This window comes from Poecilia latipinna, unplaced genomic scaffold (genome assembly GCF_001443285.1).
Source record: "Poecilia latipinna isolate Pla-1442-1.1 unplaced genomic scaffold, P_latipinna-1.0 Scaffold629, whole genome shotgun sequence".
NCBI classification, from domain to species: domain Eukaryota; kingdom Metazoa; phylum Chordata; class Actinopteri; order Cyprinodontiformes; family Poeciliidae; genus Poecilia; species Poecilia latipinna.
In genome coordinates, this window is record NW_015113245.1 from 377,215 (window position 1) to 385,885 (window position 8,671).

Genomic DNA, 8,671 nt, shown 5'->3' on the forward strand with positions numbered 1-8,671 from the left:
AAATGAGAGGCTGAGGATTGCATGTGTAGAGGTTCTGGAAAAACACGCTTTCATAAAGGCCTGGGATTGGATTGGGAGTAGCTAGGCATGATAGTTTTTCCAAATTTTAATTCCACAATTTCTTTGGAAACACTTTCATTTTTAATCCGAACAGATTAGTTTCACTGACACAATTCAAATTCAAAAATACTTTATTGATCACAAAGGGAGATTAAATAATTATTTTTATCATAATCCTAATACTATGATTGTGTTCTGGTATTGGCATACAGTAACATAATGTTCTGTATTTTGTTCACTCTTGTGCTTTAGCCATGAACCTTACTTCTGTTCTGTTGTTTTTGTTTTAGTTAGTATTTTGGAGGAAGTCTTAAACTTTTTCATTCCTGATTCTTTTGTGCTTTATTTAGTTCCCCTTTGTATTCATTCAGTGTTCATTATTTACTTCCCCTCAGCTCTATAGTTTATATCCCCACTCATCTGCAATGCTGTTTATTGAACTTACCTGATTCCCAGGTCAATTGATTACAACATTCCTCTGCATTTTTAAACAGGTATGTTTCTCTCACTCATCATCGGATCTTAAGGTGTGCTCTCATGCTTTGTCTTTCTCCCAAGGTTTTCCTTCTTCTGGTTTCCGTTATTGTTTGTACTTGTACGATCTGGACTTTCTTCAATATTTTAAACATGTCTGTTATGAAACACCTACTTAACCCCTACTTTGGTTTTAAATAATTGCTTCTATGCTTGTTTGGTAACTTAAAAAATACAGGCATTTCTAGCTGACTAAACTGACTGCATGAATGCAGCGTTTGTTGCTTACTAGTTACACAACATTTAATAATACTGCTGGTTCGTTCACCAACATTTAACCCTTGAACACTCACACCTACAGGAACATAGGTGAAATAAAAAGGCTTTGATGGGTTAAGGATGCTAACAGCTATCTGTAAACACGTTTGCCACCTGAGCCACAGACCTCCATGGGTAAATCTCACTGTGTTAAGACACCCTTTGCCCTTTATTCAGGGACAATTGTGGCGCCGAGTCATTTTAGACTTTAGGTCTGTTCTGATGAACACCTGCCTGCTAGTTCCGTTTGTGGTCCAACATGAACAAAGCAAAAACTATTGTATCATCTTATTAAATGTAAACAATTGCGGTGGACAAAGCGTTTCAAATCCTATGCAGCATATTATACATTTTGTAATTAATTTACATTAATTATGTGTTAGATACAAAATCTGCATGGCTGAAACATGGATCATCAGTGTTAAATTTTTAAACCACAGGGAAAGAATTTTTATGATATACATTTTAAGCGATGGATGTATTTATGTGGTCATGCATAGTAACTGTCACTGCATACTGTACTCAATGCTGCCCCTGGAGGTTGTTAAAATGGTGCATTGAGCAGATTCTTATTATTTGCTCCTTGTCAGCTCAGACTTAATTTGAAAATATGATTATACACTACTCAGACTTACATTGTCATTGCATTTAATAAATATCTCTCACATTTCTGTGTTATCATTTCATGACAGTTATAACATGATGTTTCTGTGATGCACATACCAGATAAAGGTGACATATTTCTTGTTAAAATTGCAAAATACTGTAGTACAAAACACAGATTTAGAAATATTTGTAAAGCCAAGAACTCATGGTGCATAGAGTGCAGTTGTATTCCTGCATTGCAATTTCCTATGTTTTCAATTGGTTCTTACAACTTTATTTATTTTTAGAATATAATAGTCAAATTAGCCATTGTAATCATTTTAAGAACTCTGTGACAATGACAGTTATTTGCTTTCCACAACAACTAAGGCAAACCAGTGATGACAGTATACTCAGGACCTCAGTGTCACAACCAAACTTCAGCTGGTTCAGTGCGTGGGTTTACTGAGGGTTGTAAACTAATCCAAGAAGGTAGTAGAATTTTTCCAGAAGTCAATCTGTGCAACACCCTGTCCACTGCAAGTGAAGCCTGGTGTAAGAAGACACTTAGTGGCTGGCTGTATCCGCTAATTTACCCTTTCGTACTAAAAGTGTGTCGGCCGGTAATGTGATGAAATCAGCCAAGTGCAGAGCACTGTATCATGCTGGCAGCGCGCCAGAGATAACAAACGGTGGCCAGCTGAGACACTTACCCCTCTGCAGAATCTCACAAGAAAAAAATGAAACACGTCAAATTTTGCAACACACCCTGTCATGACGATGACATTTGAGACTTAAATACTGTTGCCTATATGAAAGCACAATTGTAGAATGAAGCAGACAAGGCATGTGGAGAATGGGGATGTAAGGGCAAGGTCCCCCTGCTGTCTACTGACAGTCAAATAGCTTTGCTTTGAGGGCTACTGATGCCGTTTCCCTTCTCTCCCAGTTTGATGCTTGGGTTGAACTTTAATAAGTTGTCTCTGCTATGTCTACATGTCTAAATTAAGCTGTTCCAATTTGATCTGGCTAGACATCACTTATATCCAGCAGTTGAACAGGTACCTCATGCGCTTTCTTCTAAATGCCTTACTTTATGGAACTTAGAATAATGTATTTGGTGAAAAATGCATTATTCAATGTCACAACCAAAGCAACACCCTCAGATTGGCTGAGGGTGTTGCTCAGAGGTACACTAAATTAAAAGTGTATCTTTTAATTTAGTGTAAAAGGCACACTAAATTACTACATAAATATCCACCTCCTTTAGTGCACCTGGATGCTCTTTCTGCTTCAATCACAGCACTGAGTTTGTGTGAGTATGTCTCAATTATTTCTTTTCCTCCCTACAAAACAGGTGTACCTCTGTCAGGTTGCTTGGGGAGCAAGTATGAACAATTCTTTTTAAGTCCAGACTCAAATACTCCATACCATTGAGAATCGGGCCTTTGATTTGAGCACTCCAGAACATCTGTTTCACTTTCTTTTAACCATTTCTGTGTAGTTTCTGTGTAGAAAATAAATCTCCCATATTTTAGTCTTATGAAAAACTGGATCAAATTATCAGTCAGGATTTATCAATATGTTTTTTTTATTGAGAAGACTTTTTGCAATTCTTTCATCGCCTGCTGCTGAAAAGCATCCTTGGAGCATAATGCTGTCACCACCATGGCTCAAAGTGGAGATAGTATGTTTCTGATGACGTGAAGTGTTTGGTGCTTACCAAACATTGCATGTACTATTGTGACTAAATAGCTAAATTGCTTTCTTTTATTCATTTAACAATTCACCTTTGGGATCAACAAAGGTTCAATTTTGTTTCAATTGAACTGAAATGTTTATGTCATCAGATCTTTTGTCTTTGTAGACCTGTCTAAAATATTAATTGCAGATAAATGAGGCTAAAATATAAATACACTACTATTAAAAGTAGTAACACACAAGCTGCAACTTGTGTTAAATGCACCATAAAATCTAGTTAACTTAATACTTACTAATTTTTCATAGTTTTAAAAATGATTTAAGCCATGAACGGTTTTGTCTTTTATTTTGGTTAAAATACAGTTTATTTGCCGCAAGTTAGTTTGAAACGTAAATCGAAAAAAATGTGTTCTGTTTACAACCTAACATGTTATGCTGTCAATCTTGCATTTTCTTCTATTTCGTTGGTTGATGTAAACCGAATATCCAATCATATATTTGAGGGCGGGACCTAAGTGGGGCAAGTGAAAGGTCATCTGAGCCTGCTAGATTCGACTGCCATGCTAACTAAGCGGGAAATGGCATTAAAACACCTGTGGATGTAGTCTACAGTCTTGTTTTGGAGTGTCTAGCCTTCGGATGTGTGAGTACATGATGTAAATGATTTCTGTGCTTAAATGAAATGCTAGAAGTGCATACCGCTAATCGCGAGTTAGCATTAGCAATTTTTTACGCGAGCTATTGTAGACTGTACATAGTGTTTACTCTTCTTAGCCAGACTTATGAAGTTACACGAAGACCTTTATCGCACAGATCGAAAGTAATTCTCTGGACACTTCTGCTGTGGGTTGAATGGACGAATTTTCCCAGTGAACTTCATGTGGCCTGTGATGTGAAGTGAATTCCAACTCGGCTGTGGAGTGGGACCTGCATGGTCACGGATAAGGCCTCATCCATCTCTCGCATCTAAGCAAACTCCAAAGGATTTGTGAGTAAACTAAAACATGTGCATTTATTTTCTGCTTGGGTTCAAGTGACTTGACCATTTGTGTTTTTGATCATGACAAACACAAGGCGCATGTCAGGCCTGCAACTGGTTTTTCTTTATTTCAGTAAAATACTATTATTTTAATGGTCAAGTTCTGAACTGAATTTGAAGGGGAATTAACTTGTCGAAATGTGATATTCTGTTTTTCATTCTTTTTATTTTTTTAGTTTGTATTACTAATACCTTCATCTTTCCCCTGTGTTGAAACACATTGTAAATCGTTTCTAATTTTTATTGTACGTCCTAATATATTTTATTTACAATTTTCTTTTTTGACGTTAAACATTTTAGTTGTCTTAATTTAGTGTACATAAGGTTAAAAGCTGAAATTCATTATTCTTTTCACTATTTTTATGTCTCAGAGGCACTGCCATAATTAAAAAAATCAAAAGCTGAAATTCATTATTCTTTTCACTATTTTTATTTCTTAGAGGCACTGCCATAATTAAAAAAATCACAAATAAATACAAAAGATCAAAATTGTTCTCCTGTTAACCAGTAATTGCTTAGTAGTGGTAGTACTAACATTCCCAGGGCCCCCCCCAGAGGACCTTGACAACAACAGGGGGTTAATATCTAGCTACTTGTACTGGGTGCTACATTTGTTGCTTGGAGTATTCCTTTTTTTTTTTTTTTTAAGTTTTTGGATTATAGTTTAATCATAAAAAGACATTTTTATAGACATTAAATCAACAGTTTCAAACTCTCACTAGTCAAATACACACTTTCTTTCCAGTTAAACCTTTTACTAATAATTCATTCATGCAGGTTTTGGTACTATGATGAACCCAGTCGTGGAGACAGCGGTAAACATACTGAGAACTCAATTATCCCCAACTCTTTTGGGAAGACTCCAAAGCATTCATAATATCCCTAAAGGTACCATTTCTCTAGGGATGCCTCAGTCTGCCTTGTAGGTCTACTGTGTGCAAAACATCCCGTTCTGACGATGTACTTATCAAATGTTCGAACCACCGCAAAACAGGAGGAGCAGCACCTCTGTTCTGTTTCATTTGGAAATTAGCAAGCTCTTCACCCTAATTTATTTCACAAAAATTGTTTCACAAATCAAGAGAAGTTGTTTTTCCCCTGCCCCAAAATAACTTAGTCATTCTTTTTCCACAGGTTTATGCTACACCCTGTGGGCTTGCATAATGCTTTGTAAAATTAATGTGACATTCTTAATGCTGAATATTTTCATTAATTTTGGTTTTGACAATTATTCTGCTTCCCAATGTGACACAGTGGGACACCAAAAAGGTAAGATTTATTTGGCTATTAAACACATACCAATGCAATGACAATGAATTTATTTCCAGACATAATTAATTTAAACACAACAACAAACCCTGTTAGCATAATTATTGAACTTCATCAGCATGCTTCACATGATAAGATATTGTTTAATGAATGTAAACAAAACACTGCCATCACTGTGTATAACTTTCAACGCAGTAATATTTATTACCCCAATTAAATGTAGAAAGAAGAGTGAAATATATTCAGACTGGATTGAGAGTGTTGGGCTGTTAATTTGACATCTATGTAAGCCTGTAAAACAAATCAACTCCTTCATACAGACAAAGTTTTGATACACTATCTGCAGTTTCTCATTTTTGAGGGGAAAAATAATAAAATATAGCTTTCAGATCCACTGTTGTGTGGAAAATCATTTCAGTTCATTTTAAAATAATTGATATTAACATTCAGAGATAAACATTTAGATTTTCTTTCATTGGTAACATTGCCTTTTGTACAAAATACAATTGCAATGTTGAATGAGATTATCCTCTTTTGCTCAATAACTCTTTAAAGAGCTCAAGTTCTTTACCAAAGTATTCACTCCCTTTGAACTTTTTCTAACATTGTCACACTACAACCACAATCTTGAATGTATTTATTTATGAATATGATGTGATAGGTCCATTTGATGGACTTGGGAAATGGCCAAGGTCATTATTGCCTAATGATCCCTTGATATAGGCACCGATACCTTCACCCACCCTGCACATACAATGGATGAATGATGTGAGTTCGCTACAGATAGTCATGGGTAACTGTGAGGTGAAAGAGAAAGAATAAAAAAACAGCAAACAAATGAATGATTGAAAAGAGCGGGATGTATTTGTGTTCAGTCATTTAGGCATACTACAAGGCAATGTAACTCAAATTCAGTCAGAATGGATGGTAAACGTCAGTCGACACAGATTTTCCAGAACTGTCATGAATTCTCATGTGGATTTAGGTCTGCCCATTTGATGGCCAATAATAATCTATTTAAGTCCTTCCTTCGTTGTTAGGGTTGTTGTAAGATGAACCTCAGTCCTAGTTTCAAGTCTTTTTATTTTTTTCAGTATGCCCCTGTATTAGTTTCATTTGTTTTCCCATCAGCTCTGACAATATTGTTTTGATATCATTCTGAAGTTATTTGAAATTAACATATAATTAATTACTACCAAAATGTATTCTTAGTAGGCTACGTTAAGTCTGAGTACCAGAGTGTGAGAACCACGGCTTTACTACATACATTGTAGTGCTTGATGTAGAACACGCATCAGTCTCTGAGACACTGAAGATGTTCCAACAGTTATAAATAACAAAATGACCAATCTAGATACTAAATAGGTCGATATGAGTAATTGTAGCTCCTGTCAGCCAAGTTCCACTCTGCTAAAACCTTTGAGAAATTTGTCCATTCATGACCCACAAAGATTCCTCGTATGTATACTATGCACAGAGCTGTCTCGGCAAAAGAAAATTGTTTATCAATTCAGTATGCACCAACTGGCCAATTTATTAAAAATATTTGTCTAAGCACAAATGGCAAATCACCCAATTAGATAGCAGAAACTCCATGCATTTAAGAATGTAGATGAAGTAAAGACCACTTACCTAAATTCGAACGACACATCAGAAATTGCTAAACCACTAAGATAGTCAAGTTTATGAAGAATTGTTCGAGAGACTGTTAGTTTAGCTTATGTCGGCGGTCAAACAAAAACTTGCTACAGACAGGGTTTGTGGCATACCACCTTGGAATATGAAGCATGACGTACCCTAACGCAGACGTAGAAGACCACACAGGTTGCCATACCAGTGAGGAACAGAAAACTATAGTTCACACGGGCTCTATAAAATTGGGCAACAGCGGATTGGGAAACATTACCTTGTCCAGTGAGGCTCAGTTTAAAGTGATACATTAATATGTAGGACCAGAATGTGGTTTGGACAACATGAAAGCATTGATATATCCACCCTTACATCAGCAGTTTTGGCTGCTAGTGGATATGTTGTGGTGTGGGGGGAAATTCTCTTGACATACTTTGACCCCTGTATCAGCAGAGTATTGTTTAAAGACCACAAGCAACTTGAGTGGTGTTACCGACAATATATATCCTTTATTTGACTACAGTGTAACCATTTTTGGATGCCTGGTAGAAACCAGGTCCTTGTTCTACGCTTTGCTTCAGAGCGTTTGGAACTTCAGCTATTACTTTTTCTCGATTCTGCTGGCATCTTTGACTCTGTTGCTCCTCCTATAATTGAAACAATGCAGCAGGATTTAATCCTTCCTTCATAAATTAGATCAAAGTCCTAACTCCACAGTTATAATTTAAATGTTCATTACCTATCACCCATCCCTCATCTGTAACTGATACACCTGCGCAGTGCTTTATTAAACATTTTCATTTTAATTAATGACTTGCTATTTTTCTACCCAAAAGCATGATTATGCAAGTGTGGTTTCAATCACTGTGTTCCCCCTTTGCTTCGCTGATACTTAATTTGTATGCAGCCACTTTCATTGCCTGGCCCTAGGAGAGCAGAGGTCCATATAATGGTTATTTCAAGAGCCTGGCTTTGGATGATTCAAAGGGATGCAACAAAACTCAGAGAAAATTCAGATAAGTACAGATGCATTAATCAATGCTTAGGTATTTCACAAAAAAAGCCAGCATTAAGTTCAAAGTCGGGGACAATTTTTAGCCAAAGACACAATGAGGGTGCAGTATAATCTCCACGTTTACGTGCCATTTTTATAGACCTTTCTTCAGTGATGTGCATAAAATGTGTTTAATTAAAGAAACGGAATATGATAAAAAATAGAAACGTCACGCCTTGGTTTTCCTCTTTGTCATTAATATCCTAGGACAACAACTATAAAGCGGAGCGCTAAGTGCTAAAACCCTGTATAGAATATGACATGAGTCTTATTTTGGATCATCCTCAGAGATTCACCTCTCGGCTCTTAACTGAAATCTTATGCTTAATTATGCATGTAATGTTGTCGGAGGAATTTTCTCTAAAGTGTATGATCTGGTTTTTCTCTGTTGTTTGATGATAAGATCCATTAATTCATCTGATACACACTAATATTTTAACATTCAGTATGTGAAAGAGAACATGGCTGCTGGCTATATTGATCTGATGAATACAACCAACTGAGCTCAAGCACAGTTGCTTATTTTTTGAGAATGGGGGGGG

General features: G+C 36.3%; 1 long non-coding RNA gene across 2 annotated transcripts in view; it reads left to right on the plus strand.

Moving 5' to 3' along the window:
- The first annotated feature begins 3,630 nt into the window (after positions 1-3,630).
- Positions 3,631-8,671, plus strand: part of LOC106954126 (uncharacterized) — a 35,296-nt gene continuing 30,255 nt past the window's right edge. For both annotated transcript variants that reach the window (XR_001426304.1, XR_001426305.1), the window contains exons 1-2: positions 3,631-3,781; positions 3,952-4,126. This is a non-coding gene — a long non-coding RNA (uncharacterized LOC106954126). The remainder of the gene's footprint in view (positions 3,782-3,951; positions 4,127-8,671) is intronic.